This window comes from Lepidochelys olivacea (assembly GCF_965140295.1).
Source record: "Lepidochelys olivacea isolate rLepOli2 genome assembly, chromosome: 2".
Taxonomy (NCBI): Eukaryota; Metazoa; Chordata; order Testudines; family Cheloniidae; genus Lepidochelys; species Lepidochelys olivacea.
This window is the reverse complement of record NC_140412.1, coordinates 9746686-9762979: the sequence shown is the minus strand read 5'-3', so window position 1 is coordinate 9762979 and position 16294 is coordinate 9746686. Positions and strand designations below refer to the sequence as shown.

Below are 16294 nucleotides of genomic sequence, written 5' to 3'. Positions count from 1 at the left end.
TTTCAGAACATTTAAATAAGAAACACTACAACTAGTTAAAGCATAAAGCTACACAGTTATGGAGCCACATAGTCTTTCAGTTAGGAGAGAACAGAAGAAGCTAAAAAAGGACTAAAGCAAAGAAAATTATGTAGTCCAATATTGCAAAGTTAGGAAAACAGAAAGGAGGCAAGCATCGGCTATGTACAAAGTATTGTACTATAAAATGAGTCCCCTGGGATTGGAAGAAAAAATGGGTATTGTTACAATTGTGTAATTGTGCATTTCTGACTATATCCTGACTTCAGGTCTGTATCAGATTTAAAAGCAAAAATCCTGGGAAGCTTAAGAGAACCCTTCATGGCAACTACTCCAATTGCTCTGGTACTAGGTGGCTAAAGGGCATCCTCATCGATGCACAATTCCCCTTCTTCACCCTTTGCTTAATAATCGACTAGTGTGAGCGCGAAAGCAACGAGCCTCTCTTCTCCTTCCTCTCCGATCAAACGCCCGGCTCCGCAGCGAGCACCACACAAAAAAGAAATCTCAACCACTTCCCCGGGCCCCCAAGCTGGATGAGAAAACCGCAGATTTAAACCCATCGGCCCTGCGGAAGGGGCCGCCCCGCTCTAGCCGCGGCCCCCCCCCCCATTTCCCTTTGTTTACTCTGCGGGCTAGTCACCCCCATGTGAACGCGCCAGCACCGAGCCCCGTCCCACCACATCCGGTGGGGCGACGAATCCCACCTCGCCGCCGCGCACGAACGGCCGCGGCTCGCAAGAGGGGGCGGGCGCGGTCTGCCCCTCTCCCCACGAAGGAGGGGGGCCGGCGGGGGGGGGGGCGGCTAGGCAGGGATCTGAAAGGCAACCTCGCCTCCTCGTGCCCACCCGCAACTGGGGGGGAGGGGGCCCCACCCGCTCGACGACGCCCCTCCCCTCAGTAAAGGCCATTAACTGCCCCCTCAGGCCGCCCCCACCCAGCCCGCGTGCCCAGAGCTAGAGGCCCCCCCGCAGACCCGCGGGGAAGGGGAGCCAGCCGCCGTCGGGCTTCTCCCCCTCCAGAGGGGCGGGGGTGCCTCACCTCCCCGGGGGGCGGGGAAAGGAGGCGGACACGGCGGCGCCTGTCGCCAGGGGAGACACCCCCTTCCCCATTACATAAGTTGGGGCCATTCTGCCTCACTTTCCCTGCCTGCCTGCCCCCCCCGCCGCCGCCGCCGCGCCCGGGCCAGCCCCGGCCGCTGGCACTCACCGGCCTGAGCTGAGCGGGTCTCCGCCCGGCGGAGCGCGAGCTCTCGTAGGGAGACGCCGCGAAGTTGAATCGCCTCCGTCCGCCGCTTCTGCCGAGGGCCCCGACCGGCTCCCGTCCCTCCCCGCTGCGTGTGTCTGTCCCGGCCACTCCAGGCCGCTCCCCCTCCCTCCCGGCGCGCTGCACCATGGGATACGCCGCTGCCCCCTCTCCGTGCCAGCCTGCCTCGCTCCCCGCACGGCTGGCTGCGAGGGGAAGGGACCGGTGTGTGCCCGCCCGGCCTCGGGGGCGGAGTGTCCCCTCTGACCCACACGGGGACAGCCCCCCCACGCGGGGACCAGCCTCAGGGGGCCACCCCCCTCAGATCCGCAGGGGGCCTAGCCCCCCCCCAGCCTCAGGGGGCCACCCCCCTCAGATCCGCAGGGGGCCTAGCCCCCCCCAGCCTCAGGGGGCCACCCCCTCAGATCCGCAGGGGGCCTAGCCCCCCCCCCAGCCTCGGGGCCACCCCCTCAGATCCGCAGGGGGCCTAGCCCCCCCCCCAGCCTCGGGGCCACCCCCTCAGATCCGCAGGGGGCCCAGCCCCCCCCCAGCCTCAGGGGGCCACCCCCCTCAGATCCGCAGGGGGCCCAGCCCCCCCCCAGCCTCAGGGGGCCACCCCCCTCAGATCCGCAGGGGGCCTAGCCCCCCCCAGCCTCAGGGGGCCACCCCCTCAGATCCGCAGGGGGCCTAGCCCCCCCCCAGCCTCAGGGGGCCACCCCCCTCAGATCCGCAGGGGGCCTAGCCCCCCCCCCAGCCTCGGGGCCACCCCCTCAGATCCGCAGGGGGCCCAGCCCCCCCCCAGCCTCAGGGGGCCACCCCCCTCAGATCCGCAGGGGGCCTAGCCCCCCCCAGCCTCGGGGCCACCCCCTCAGATCCGCAGGGGGCCCAGCCCCCCCCCAGCCTCAGGGGGCCACCCCCCTCAGATCCGCAGGGGGCCTAGCCCCCCCCCAGCCTCGGGGCCACCCCCTCAGATCCGCAGGGGGCCTAGCCCCCCCCCAGCCTCGGGGCCACCCCCCTCAGATCCGCAGGGGGCCCAGCCCCCCCCCAGCCTCAGTTGGCCACCCCCCTCAGATCCGCAGGGGGCCCAGCCCCCCCCCAGCCTCAGGGGGCCCCGCCCCCCCAGCCTCAGGGGGGCCACACTCCTCAGATCCGCAGGGGGCCCAGCCCCCCCCAGCCTCAGGGGGGCCACACTCCTCAGATCCGCAGGGGGCCCAGCCCCCCCCCAGCCTCAGGGGGCCCAGCCCTCCCAGCTTCAGCAGGCCACACTCCTCAGATCCTCCTCATGGCCAGTCCTTCCAGCCTCAGGTGAACTGCCTTCTCAGATACCCCACGGGTCTGGGGATCAAACCAGGCAACCCCATTCTTAACCAAAAAGGGGTCTGGCCCAGGCTCAGAGAGCAAACCACTGCCAGCACCAACCCTCAGGTAGACCATTCCCATTCCTAGCTCATTTGCTGAAGGGGAGTAGGCAGCCAACCTCCTCTCCCTCCCTCTCAAACTTCATTTGGAGCAACCAGTCTTCCCTCCCTCACTGAGAGGGAATCAGGGCTGGTAGAAGATGGAATTTATTAGGAGAAAAGGGAAATTTAACCCATTGTTCCCCAGACTCTGTCCTCCCCAAGTAAATCTCAACTGCAGGGAGTGTATTCCATCTCCACACATTCACAGCCTTTTCTCTCTTTCTGTTGGTCTGAGGGTTTCTGTAGTGGTCACTTAAATGTAGTACACACCACACATTTAACTCACTTTGCAGCTTTCCTGAGATTTCTTTCACCCCTGCACATCTCCAAGGTGGCACTCTTTACCTCTCTCTGCACTTTCAAGACTAGGATACCCACCTTAAAAAAATCTATCTAACTTAGTTATTATATGGACCCCAGTAGTACCAGTACCATAGTACCTGAGTGCCTCACACTGTTTAATGTACTTATTCTCACAACATCCGTGTGAAGTATAGAAGTACTATCATCCCCACTTTAGGTGTGGGGAACTGAAAGTCTGTGACAGAGCAGAGAATTTAACTCCCATTTCATGGATACCAGTCCAATGTCCTTTCTTTTGGATCGTTTTTCCCGTCCACACCAGCTAATGGACAGCTGTACAATACGGTAAGGACAGGCCTTATGTATAAACAGCTGCACCTCACAAAATTTTATTTGTGGTACAAACTCCTCATACCTTTTGGTCAAGTACCATTGTGAGAGGATTGGTATAAAATCCTAGACAAATAGAGATGTTTTGCATGATTATTGAGAAACTATAAGACACAATATAATCCATGTAGGCTTAACTGGATGTGGAATAATTAGGCACCAAGTGTTATAATTTATTTGTGTCATTGTAGTACCTAGAAGCCCAAGTCATGGAGCAGGATCCTATTTTGCTAGGCAGTGTACAAACACAGAACAAAAACATGCTCTTTACCCCAAAAAGCCTGCAACCTAAGTATAAAACAAGAGATAGCAGATAGATACAGACAGATGGGGAGTACAAAGAAACAATGAGACAATATTGGTCAGCATAATAGGCAGTGGTTTCAGCATACCAGCAGCCTAACTATGGTTATGGTTTTTGTAGGCATCATGGCAAAGGGTTTTAAGGAGGGATTTGAAAGAGAAAAATTAAGGGGCTTTGTGAAAATTTACAGGGAACTCCTACCAAGCATGAGGGGCAGCACAGGAGAAAGCACAAAGGTGCTTGTTTGAAAATTTTTAATAAGTGGGTGATGGAGGCTGGCATCATGTGCCAATCAGAGGTAAGAGTCAATAGCTCAATAGTGATTAGAGATGGTAGGCGGGGTGAGGATAAACTTCAAAAGGCTTTGAAAATAAAAACAGCTAGCTTATGCTTGATGCAATAGAAAAGGGGGAGCCAGCAGATGGCTGCAAAGGGATGACACAATCAAAGTGATAGGTTAGGAGAATGTTCTCTGCAGCAGCATCTGGAATGGATTTGAGTGGGGCAAGATTATATTTGTCAAGGCCAAAGAAAAGGATGTTGTAGCAATCAAGGTGCTAAATAATGAGAACCTCAATGAGATACACATTGTAAGGAGAAAGAAAAGGAGTACTTGTGGCACCTTAGAGACTAACCAATTTATTTGAGCATAAGCTTTCGTGAGCTACAGCTCACTTCATCGGATGCATACTGTGGAAACTGCAGAAGACATTATATACACAGAGACCATGAAACAATACCTCCTCCCACCCCACTCTCCTGCTGGTAATAGCTTATCTAAAGTGATCACTCTCCTTACAATGTGTCTGATAATCAAGTTGGGCCATTTCCAGCACAAATCCAGGTTTTCTCCCCCCACCCCACTTTTTTCCAAAAACCACACACACAAACTCACTCTCCTGCTGGTAATAGCTTATCCAAAACGACCACTCTCCTTACAATGTGTATGAAAATCAAGGTGGGCCATTTCCAGCACAAATCCAGGTTTTCTCACCCCACCCTACCCCCAAAACACACACACACAATCTCACTCTCCTGCTGGTAATAGCTTATCTAAAGTGATCACTCTCCTTACAATGTGTCTGATAATCAAGCTGGGCCATTTCCAGCACAAATCCAGGTTTTCTCACCCCCCACCCCCATACACACACAAACTCACTCTCCTGCTGGTAATCGTTCATCCAAAGTGACCACTCTCCAAGTTTAAATCCAAGTTAAACCAGAACATCTGGGGGGGGGGGGGTAGGAAAAAACAAGGGGAAATAGGCTACCTTGCATAATGACTTAGCCACTCCCAGTCTCTATTTAAGCCTAAATTAATAGTATCCAATTTGCAAATGAATTCCAATTCAGCAGTTTCTCGCTGGAGTCTGGATTTGAAGTTTTTTTGTTTTAAGATAGCGACCTTCATGTCTGTAATTGCATGACCAGAGAGATTGAAGTGTTCTCCGACTGGTTTATGAATGTTATAATTCTTGATATCTGATCGTGTCCATTTATTCTTTTACGTAGAGACTGTCCAGTTTGACCAATGTACATGGCAGAGGGGCATTGCTGGCACATGATGGCATATATCACATTGGTGGATGTGCAGGTGAACGAGCCTCTGATAGTGTGGCTGATGTTATTAGGCCCTGTGATGGTGTCCCCTGAATAGATATGTGGGCACAGTTGGCAACGGGCTTTGTTGCAAGGATAGGTTCCTGGGTTAGTGGTTCTGTTGTGTGGTATGTGGTTGCTGGTGAGTATTTGCTTCAGGTTGGGGGGCTGTCTGTAGGCAAGGACTGGCCTGTCTCCCAAGATTTGTGAGAGTATTGGGTCATCCTTCAGGATAGGTTGTAGATCCTTAATAATGCGTTGGAGGGGTTTTAGTTGGGGGCTGAAGGTGACGGCTAGTGGTGTTCTGTTATTTTCTTTGTTAGGCCTGTCCTGTAGTAGGTGACTTCTGGGAACTCTTCTGGCTCTATCAATCTGTTTCTTCACTTCCGCAGGTGGGTATTGTAGTTGTAAGAATGCTTGATAGAGATCTTGTAGGTGTTTGTCTCTGTCTGAGAGGTTGGAGCAAATGCGGTTGTATCGCAGAGCTTGGCTGTAGACGATGGATCATGTGGTGTGGTCAGGGTGAAAGCTGTAGGCATGTAGGTAGGAATAGCGGTCAGTAGGTTTCCGGTATAGGGTGGTGTTTATGTGACCATTGTTTATTAGCACCTTAGTGTCCAGGAAGTGGATGTCTTGTGTGGACTGGACCAGGCTGAGGTTGACGGTGGGATGGAGATTGTTGAAATCATGGTGGAATTCCTCAAGGGCTTCTTTTCCATGGGTCCAGATGATGAAGATGTCATCAATATAGCGCAAGTATAGTAGGGGCGTTACGGGACAAGAGCTGAGGAAGCGTTCTAAATCAGCCATAAAAATGTTGGCATGCTGTGGGGCCATGGAGGTACCCATAGCAGTGCCGCTGATCTGAAGGTATACGTTGTCCCCAAATGTAAAATAGTTATGGGTAAGGACAAAGTCACAAAGTTCAGCCACCAGGTTAGCCGTGACATTATCGGGGATAGTGTTCTTGACGGCTTGTAGTCCATCTTCGTGTGGAATGTTGGTGTAGAGGGCTTCTACATCCATAGTGGCCAGGATGGTGTTATCAGGAAGATCACCGATGGATTGTAGTTTCCTCAGGAAGTCAGTGGTGTCTCGAAGGTAGCTGGGAGTGCTGATAGCGTAGGGCCTGAGGAGGGAGTCTACATAGCCAGACAATCCTGCTGTCAGGGTGCCAATGCCTGAGATGATGGGGCGCCCAGGATTTCCAGGTTTATGGATCTTAGGTAGCAGATAGAATATCCCAGGTCGGGGTTCCAGGGGTGTGTCTGTGCGGATTTGATCTTGTGCTTTTTCAGGAAGTTTCTTGAGCAAATGCTGTAGTTGCTTTTGGTAACTCTCAGTGGGATCAGAGGGTAATGGCTTGTAGAAAGTGGTGTTGGAGAGCTGCCGAGCAGCCTCTTGTTCATATTCCGACCTATTCATTATGACAACAGCACCTCCTTTGTCAGCCTTTTTGATTATGATGTCAGAGTTGTTTCTGAGGCTGTGGATGGCATTGTGTTCTGCACGGCTGAGGTTATGGGGCAAGTGATGCTGCTTTTCCACAATTTCAGCCCGTGCACGTTGGCGGAAGCACTCTATGTAGAAGTCCAGTCTGCTGTTTCGACCTTCAGGAGGAGTCCACCTAGAATCCTTCTTTTTGTAGTGTTGGTAGGGAGGCCTCTGTGGATTAGTATGTTGTTCAGAGGTATTTTGGAAATATTCCTTGAGTCGGAGACGTCGAAAATAGGATTCTGGGTCACCACAGAACTGTATCATGTTCGTGGGGGTGGAGGGGCAGAAGGAGAGGCCCCGAGATAGGACAGCTTCTTCTGCTGGGCTGAGAGTATAGTTGGATAGGTTAACAATATTGCTGGGTGGGTTGAGGGAACCATTGCTGTGGCCCCTTGTAGCATGTAGTAGTTTAGAAAGTTTAGTGTCCTTTTTCTTTTGTAGAGAAGCAAAGTGTGCATTGTAAATGGCTTGTCTAGTTTTAGTAATTCCAGCCACGAGGAAGTTTGTGTGGAAGGTTGGTTTTTTATGAGAGTATCCAGTTCTGAGAGCTCATTCTTAATCTTTCCCTGTTTGCTGTAGAGGATGTTGATCAGGTGATTCCGCAGTTTCTTTGAGAGCGTGTGGCACAAGCTGTCAGCATAGTCTGTGTGGTATGTAGATTGTAATGGATTTTTTACCTTCAGTCTTTTTGGTACGATGTCCATCTGTTTGCATTTGGAAAGGAAGATGATGTCTGTCTGTATCTGTACAAGTAAGGAGAGTGATCACTTTAGATAAGCTATTACCAGCAGGAGAGTGGGGTGGGGGGAGAGAAAACCTTTTGTAGTGATAAACACCCATTTTTCATGGTCTGTGTGTATAAAAACATCGTCTGTATTTTCCACAGTATGCATCCGATGAAGTGAGCTGTATCTCACGAAAGCTTATGCTCAGATAAATTGGTTCATCTCTAAGGTGCCACAAGTACTCCTTTTCTTTTTGCGAATACAGACTAACACGGCTGCTACTCGGAAACCTGTCAATGAGATATGTAGCTGGATAGGAAAAGCCATATCTCATAGATGTTATCTAAAAAGAATCAGCAAGATTTAGAAATAGCTTGGATGTGTAGACCTAGAGAGAGGTCGGAGTTAAATTTGACACCTACGTTATGGGCTTGAGTGACAAGCAGGATGGTGGTGTTGTCCACAGTTATCAAGAAATGAGGTAGTCTGGAGGGTTTTTGCAGGGACAATTAAGAGCTCTTAGTTTTAGTCAATTTGAGTCTGAGATGACAGAAAGACATCCACCAGGAGATGTCAGAGAAACTGGCTGAGATTTTCTGTTTGGATAGAAGGAGACAGTTCTGGGGTAGAGAGGCAGATCTGTGAGTTGTCAGTGTAGAGATAGCTGAATTTATGTTTGCAAATGAGATTATCCAGAGATAAGGTACAGAGGGAGAAGAGAAGGGGACCAAGGACAGAGTCTTGAGGAACTCCCACAGAAAGTTGGAAGGGGGTGAGAAGGATTCTTTGAGGACACTCTGAAAAAGCAATTTGAGTGGTAGGAGGAGAACCAGGAAAGGACAGAGTCATAGAAGCCAATGAGGGACAAGATTTCAGAAAGAAGAACATGGTAGATGGTGTTGAAGGTATGACTGCTCAGAGCTCTGGTATGAAACTGCAGAAAAACCTGAGAGTCTCTGAATTAAGTTTAGAAGTGTGAGCAACAAGGGTGATGTCGTGGTGGGAGTCTGCTCTAGACCAACAGATCAGGGGGATGAGGTGGATCAGGCTTTCTTCCGGCAACTAACGGAAGTTACTAGATCGCAGGTCCTAGTTCTCATGGGAGACTTCAATCACCCTGATACCTGCTGGGAGAGCAATACAGCGGTGCACAGACAATTCAAGAAGTTTTTGGAAAGTGTAGGGGACAATTTCCTGGTGCAAGTGCTGGAGGAACCAACTAGAGGCAGAGCTCTTCTTGACCTGCTGCTCACATACCGGGAAGAATTAGTAGGGGAAGCAAAAGTGGATGGGAACCTGGGAGGCAGTGACCATGAGATGGTCGAGTTCAGGATCCTGACACAGGGAAGGAAGAAGAGCAGCAGAATACGGACCCTGGACTTCAGAAAAGCAGACTTTGACTCCCTCAGGGAACTGATGGGCAGGATACCCTGGGAGAATAACATGAGGGGGAAAGAAGTCCACGAGCGGTGGCTGTATTTTAAAGAATCTTTACTGATGTTACAGGAACAAACCATCCCGATGTGTAGAAAGAATAGTAAATATGGCAGGCGACCAGCTTGGCTTAACAGTGAAATCCTTGCTGATCTTAAATACAAAAAAGAAGCTTACAAGAAGTGGAAGATTGGACAAATGACCAGGGAGGAGTATAAGAATATTGCTCAGGAATGCAGGAGTGAAATCAGAAAGGCCAAATCGCACTTGGAGTTGCAGCTAGCAAGAGATATTAAGAGTAACAAGAAGGGTTTCTTGAGGTATGTTAGCAACAAGAAGAAAGTCAAGGAAAGTGTGGGCCCTTTACTGAATGAGGGAGGCAACCTAGTGACAGAGGATGTGGAAAAAGCTAATGTATTAAATGCTTTTTTTGCCTCTGTCTTCACGAACAAGGTCAGCTCCCAGACTGCTGCACTGGGCAGCACAGCATGGGGAGGAGGTGACCAGCCCTCTGTGGAAAAAAAAGTGGTTCAGGACTATTTAGAAAAGCTGGACAAGCACAAGTCCATGGGGCCGGATGCGCTGCATCCGAGAGTGCTAAAGGAGTTGGTGGATGTGATTGCAGAGCCATTGGCCATTATCTTTGAAATCTCATGACGATCAGGGGAGGTCCCCGACGACTGGAAAAAGGCTAATGTAGTGCCCATCTTTAAAAAAGGGAAGAAGGAGGATCCAGAGAACTACAAGCCAGTGAGCCTCACCTCAGTCCCTGGAAAAATCATGGAGCAGGTCCTCAAGGAATCAATTTTGAAGCACTTAGAGGAGAGGAAAGTGATCAGGAACAGTCAGCATGGATTCACCAAGGGCAAGTCATGCCTGACTAATCTAATTGCCTTCTATGACGAGATAACAGGCTCTGTGGATGAGGGGAAAACACTGGACATGTTATTCCTTGACTTTAGCAAAGCTTTTGATACAGTCTCCCACAGTATTCTTGCCATCAAGTTAAAGTATGGGCTGGATGAATGGACTATAAGGTGGATAGAAAGCTGGCTAGATCGTCGGGTTCAACAGGTAATGATCAATGGCTCCATGACTAGTTGGCAGCCGATATCAAGGCAAGTGCCCCAAAGGTCAGTCCTGGCGCCGATTTTGTTCAATATCTTCATTAATGATCTGGAGGATGGTGTGGATTGCACCCTCAGCAAGTTTGCAGAGGACACTAAACTGGGAGGAGTGGTAGTTACACTGGAGGGTAGAGATAGGATACAGAGGAATCTAGACAAATTAGAGGATTGGGCCAAAAAAAATCTGATGAGGTTCAACAAGGACAAGTGCAGAGTCCTGCACTTAGGACGGAAGAATCCCATGCACTGATACAGACTAAGGACCAAATGCTTAGGCAGCAGTTCTGCAGAAAAGGACCTAGGGGTTACAGTGGACGAGAAGCTGGATAGGAGTCAACAGTGTGCCCTTGTTGCCAAGAAGGCTAACGGCATTTTGGGGTGTATAAGTAGGGGCATTGCCAGCAGATCGAGGGACGTGATCGTTTCCCTCTATTTGACATTGGTGAGGCCTCATCTGGAGTACTGTGTCCTGTTTTGGGCCCCACACTACAAGAAGGATGTGGAAAAATTGGAAAGCGTCCAGCAGAGGGCAACAAAAATGATTTGGGGACTGGAACACATGACTTATGAGGGAACTGGGATTGTTTAGTCTGCAGAAGATCTATCAAATCCCCCCCTGCAGAAGAAGGGGGGATTTGATAGCTGCTTTCAACTACCTGAAAGGCGGTTGCAAAGAGGACGGCTCTAGACTGTTCTCAGTGGTAGCAGATGACAGAACGAGGAGTAATGGTCTCAAGTTGCAGTGGGGGAGGTTTAGGTTGGATATTAAGAAAAACTTTTTCACTAGGAGGGTGGTGAAGCACTGGAATGCGTTACTTAGGGAGGTGGTGGAATCTCCTTCCTTTGAGGTTTTTAAGGTCAGGCTTGACAAAGCCCTGGCTGGGATGATTTATTTGGGGATTGGTCCTGCTTTGAGCAGGGGGTTGGACTAGATGACCTCCTGAGGTCCCTTCCAACCCTAATATTCTATGATTCTAAGGTGTCTGACAGGTCAAGGTCAAAAAGGGTATGACTAGAGTACTGGTTACAAGTGTTGTCTAGGAAGAGGTCGTTAAGAGACATTGGTGAGCGGTTTCAGTGGAGTGCAATGGGAGGATACTGGATTGGAGATGGTCTAGAATGGAATTGGAGGAGAGAAATTCCAGACAGCAATAATAGACAATGTAGTCAGTGAGCTCAGAGATGAAACGGAGAAGGGAGATGGGGCAGTAATTGGAGTGGCAGTTGGGGTCAAGGGTGTTTTCTTGTAAAATGGGAGACATTCACACAATACATACTTGTATTGTGAGGAGGGAAAGCCAGAGAAGAATGAAAGGTTAGGAGAAGTTATGGAAGAGGAAGAGAGTGGACACAAGTGAGATTGGGAGATGGGATGGGGTTACTGTGGCAAATGGAAGTGTTTGAGGAAGAGAGTAGATAAGAAACTTCTGTGTCTGACAGAGGAGAAGGAGGAGAAAATAGTAGGGGAAGGGGGAAAGAAAGGAGAGGGGCAAGGTCACATCATATTTTATCAATTTTCTCTCAGAAGAAATCAGTGAGATTCTGTATGAAGGCAGGAGGAGTGAAGGGTTTGAGGAGTGAGTCAAAGGTGGCAAAAAGGTGGCTAGAATGTTCCTTAAAATATAGGACAGATCATCATCCTATATAAGATTGTTGCTGAGCTCTTCACACCTCCAAAACATCTTGCTCACCAACTTCTACAGTTTCATGTAGTTTCTTGGTCATATGCAATAATGTACCATTTACCTCAGTGAAGAGTTTTGAGAACTTCATAAAGGTTCTCCCACCACTACTTCCATCATGCTATGTATCTCTCTCTGCAGCTTAAAGTTAGCTATGTGTCTTATTCTTGGGAATTTTTACTAATAAATCACCGATGGGACAATTTGAACAATGGAGGGTTTTTAAAAAAGATGTAAGGGTGATTTCAAAACTCTCTCACACATAAAATCCTTTCTCTTAAGGAGAGACTTTTACAACTCTGTAATGTCTGTTATTCTGTAATTACAGTAGAATGCCTATGTGACAAACTAATTGGGGATTGAGGAGTTCATAACATTTAATATCTAGAAATTATAGTAGGTACAGTGCATAAGTTGCATTATGGTGCACTGTATTACTTTCTTCTTCTCCTTTAAACCACTCCAAAATAGTTTCCAATCCACTGAAGGTTTTGGAATGTGAAGGGATGTCAACTTGTTCTTCATCAATATCACTTTTGTTACATGATTTTTTTCCCATGAGGGAAAAATGGTTTGTATGACTGGTCATTCATAAGGTTGGTTTTCATAAAATTCCAGTTCTACTGTATTGATATGTGCAACTATGTCTGACCTTTCAGCCAAGGATGTCAAAGCACTATTAATGAAGCCTCAGAACAGGCTTGTGAGGTAGATATTGTTCACATTTTATAGGCAGCAAAGCTAAGGCCCAAAAGAACCTGTCCACAGTGGTACTTAGGCACCCAAGTCTGGAGTTTAGGTGCATACACCTAGTTTTAGGGTCAACTGCTATCCACAAAACTCCCAGCAAACCCTGCAGGCACTTAAACTCACTCAGCGCTTAATTTTTCAGAGTAAAAGTCCCCTCTGTGCCTAAATTTCTGCCTCTAGGCATGTGCACTGCAGCCTCAGTCTAGGCATCCAGATGCCTATGTCTTGACTATGCCCCAGAGCAATCCACGAACTGGGGGAAGATTTATCCACCTAACTTGAGCAGGGGCAGCCGCCAATCCAACAGGTGTGCTGAGAGGCTGCTTTGTGGCTTGGGTCCGAATTTAGGGTTACCAGGTGTCCGGTTTTCAGTTGGAACACCTGGTCGAAAAGGGACCCTGAGGGCTACAGTCAGCAATGCTGACCGGGCCATTATAACTCTGGTTGGCAGCACAGTGGGGCAGGCAGACTCCCTGCCCAGCTCCACATAGCTCCAGGTAAGTGGCCAGCATGTCTCTCCAGCTCCTAGGCAGAGGGGCAGCCATGGGGGCTCCGTGTGCTGCCCCTGCCCTGAGCACCGGCTCTACAGCTCCCATTGGCCAGAAACCGCAGCCAATGGAAGCTGCAGGGGTGGTGCCTGCAGGCAGGGGCAACGCACAGAGACCCCGGGCCGCCCCTCCGCCTAGAAACCAGAAGGACATATCACTGCTTCCCGGGAGCTGCCTGAGGTAAGCACCACCTAGAGCCCCTCACCTCCTCCCACACCCAACCCCCTGCCCCAGCCCTGAGCCCCCTCCTGAACCCAAACTCCCTCCCAGAGCCCACACCTCAACTCCCTGCCCCTGCCTGGAGCCCCCTCCCACACCCTGAACCTCTCATCCCCAGCCCCACCCTAGAGCCCACACCCCCAGCTGGAGCCCTCAATCCTTCCCACACCCCAACGCCCTGCCCCAGCCTGGTGAAAATGAACGAGTGAGCAAGGGTAAGAGAGAGCAAGCGACAAAGGGAGCGGGGATGGAGTGAGCTGGGGCTGGGCCTCAGAGAAGTGGCAGAGGGTGGGGCAAGGATGTTCGGTTTTCTGCAATTAGAAAGTTGGCAACTCTAGGTCCCATTCAAAATCTGTCCTGGGGCAGATAGAAGTACTGCTTAGCTTTTAGTCCAGTGGTTAGTGCACTCATCTGGGATGTGTTCAGTTCCTCCCTTAGGCAAGGTGGAGAAAGGATTTGAGCAGGGACCTCCCACAAAGGGGACTCTTTGTGGATCTGGGCCAAAGAGCTTAACTTAATTTGCCAGAATCACACGATTTGTCAGTGACAGAGCCAGGACTAGAAGTAATGGGTTCTCTCTGCCAGTCCCCTGCTTTAACCATACAGTACCAATTCTTAATGTAAGGCTGTGCATACTATATACTATTTATTATTTTTATTATCTATAAATTCTTTTTATATACAATATCTATTTTCAGATACTCTGACTTGAGCAAATACAGGCAATTCACAAACATTTACAACTTTATCCTCCCTACATCCACTGGGATGTATCACAGCTAAGTGTGTATTATTAACTCAATTTTACAGATGGGGAAATGCTGACTGGATAATTAAGTGACTTACTCAAAGCTACACAGCAATGCCTCTTCGTGTGGCCCAATTATATTCTCCTTGAAGTCACTGGGAGTTTCCCCATTGATTCCAATGGGATCTGGATCAGGCCCAATATCCTTCTTTCAATCTCTGAGATTTTAATGTTAGTTTCAGACCCTGCATTCTTTTCCTATGCCATCTATGACGTTGGAGAAGGGATATGGTGCTCCAGTCTTCCCTTACGTTAGTAGGAGCAGGCCACAGGAATCCTTGTGCTGAGTGCAGCCACTGCAGTTCCATTCACCCTTCTAATGCTCTGTGCGCTTCCTTAGTATTTACTTCTCAAAGTGCTTGGCCTTTCTGAACCAGCTAAGCAGAGGGGGAGCCTGAGTCCTGCTAGGGCGGGAAAGATGCGATCTGTGGTGACAGGTCTCTTTCACATGGTTCAAAGAGGAGGGAAACTTGGAATTGAATTCCTGCCACCCCAGAAGTGGAGTGGAAATACAGGACACACTGCTCCCTAGAATTCAGCAAATACTGGAGTAACTTATTCAACTGAACACTAATATTATTTGTCTTATCCATGTTATCTAATTTAACTCTGTAGCAGTTATTAAACCTGTGAAACATTGTGCTGCATTGTTATAAACAATAAAATAGCAAACTTCGTTATAGCATAGCGTTTGTTATCTTTTGGTTATTGAATGATAGGGCTGGAGGGAATAGCTTAAAAAAACTCTAGTTCTTTTCAGTGTTTTGGAGCTTAGCAGCAATCAGGCATCTACGACTGTACTGCAGAATGGTAAATATTCATTAAAACAACCACAATGATCAGGCTTATGAGAGAGAGAGAGCTCTGAACTGCAGGGCTATTTCAAGCTGTGACAACTAAAATCAGAAGGATTTTTAAAATTCTTCATTACTACAGGGAAAGACATTTTAAAAAGTGACTTAAATTAATCCCAAATGAAAGATTCTCCTTATCCGACTGGGGAGACTTGACAGATCTGATTCCAGGGGGGAAAGGGGCTGCATTTGCACTGTGATTCCAGGGATTGAAAAGTGGCTACTCATTTGATTACAGTGCCATACGGGTGCATATTAATAAAATAATAGGGCCATTCCCAAAAGAGGTGCTGTTGTTAACTAAATCCTTTGAAGCATACGTTTCTTCATTAAAAACAAAGAACACCAATTTTAGTGTACTGTGAGAGAGACCCAGTGTTGTACTGGGAGGACAACCACACTTTCTCACAACTGGTTTTGAATACAGTTACATTAGCTAGACAAATATTTTCAACAGTAGCTCATAGGAGAGCCAGGGGCAGTGGGACACCCACATTTGACCTTCCCAGTGTCAAACATAGCAGTTTTCACAGTGCAAACACAGCCTTTTTGTCTCTTTCAGGGGTGCTCTGTGAAGTGTCTTTAGCACTCTGGATGCCTAGTATTTCTGTAATAGCGCAGCAATAATGCTAATGTGCAATGCTGTATTTGAACAGTCCTCTCAGCTGACCATCACAATACCACACTGCACCCTTTTACTTCACTGGAGAGCTGCTGCACTAGAGAAGGAAGGGAGAAAGCCTCTGGTTTACAATGACCTTGTCTTTGCTTTGGAGAACTAAATCAGTTGATTATGGTATATCTAGGAGATATTTACTTTAAAATAATCCCTGAGGAATAGACCTTTTAACGCATAACTTTACTTGCAATTACTTTAACAATCAGGTTGTCCAAAGCTTCAGCCTTTTGCATAATGAGCACTGCACAAGTCACATGGTCCTCTAGGCACCTTTACTCCTCTTTTCTATTAAACTGTTGTTATGATAGAGGAATATTGCACACAGCTGTAGTTCATTATGCAGAAATTCTTGCTCTTTGTACAAGTCTAAAACCACTAAAACCACCATTAGGTGCAGCAGTGTGTATTTTACAGGAACCAGAACAGTTATTGCAAAACTTTATATATAGACATGTAAGCTCCCCCAAAATTTCATGATGATTAAAAATGAGAGACACTTGCATACACTTCATTTTTATTGAAGCCGTAAAAGAACTCATATGACTTTCCACCTTTATGATAACGATAGAACTATCTTATCTTATTAGGGTCCTTGCTGCCTCCAAGATCAAAAGATCACAACTTGTTAAATTAAGGCTTTGTTCTTTACTTG

General features: G+C 48.5%; 1 protein-coding gene across 4 annotated transcripts in view; it reads right to left on the bottom strand.

Annotated features, from left to right (window-relative positions):
• PTK2 (protein tyrosine kinase 2) overlaps positions 1–1391 on the bottom strand; it is a 384113-nt gene extending 382722 nt beyond the window's left edge. For 2 of the 4 annotated variants that reach the window (XM_084620429.1, XM_084620430.1), the window contains exon 1: positions 1228–1366. The gene's annotated coding sequence lies outside the window, so the exon portion shown is untranslated. Of the gene's footprint in view, positions 1–1227 lie in introns of all 4 variants that reach the window. The other 2 variants (XM_084620432.1, XM_084620431.1) reach the window with 2 other exon arrangements.
• Positions 1392–16294: the final 14903 nt, after the last annotated feature.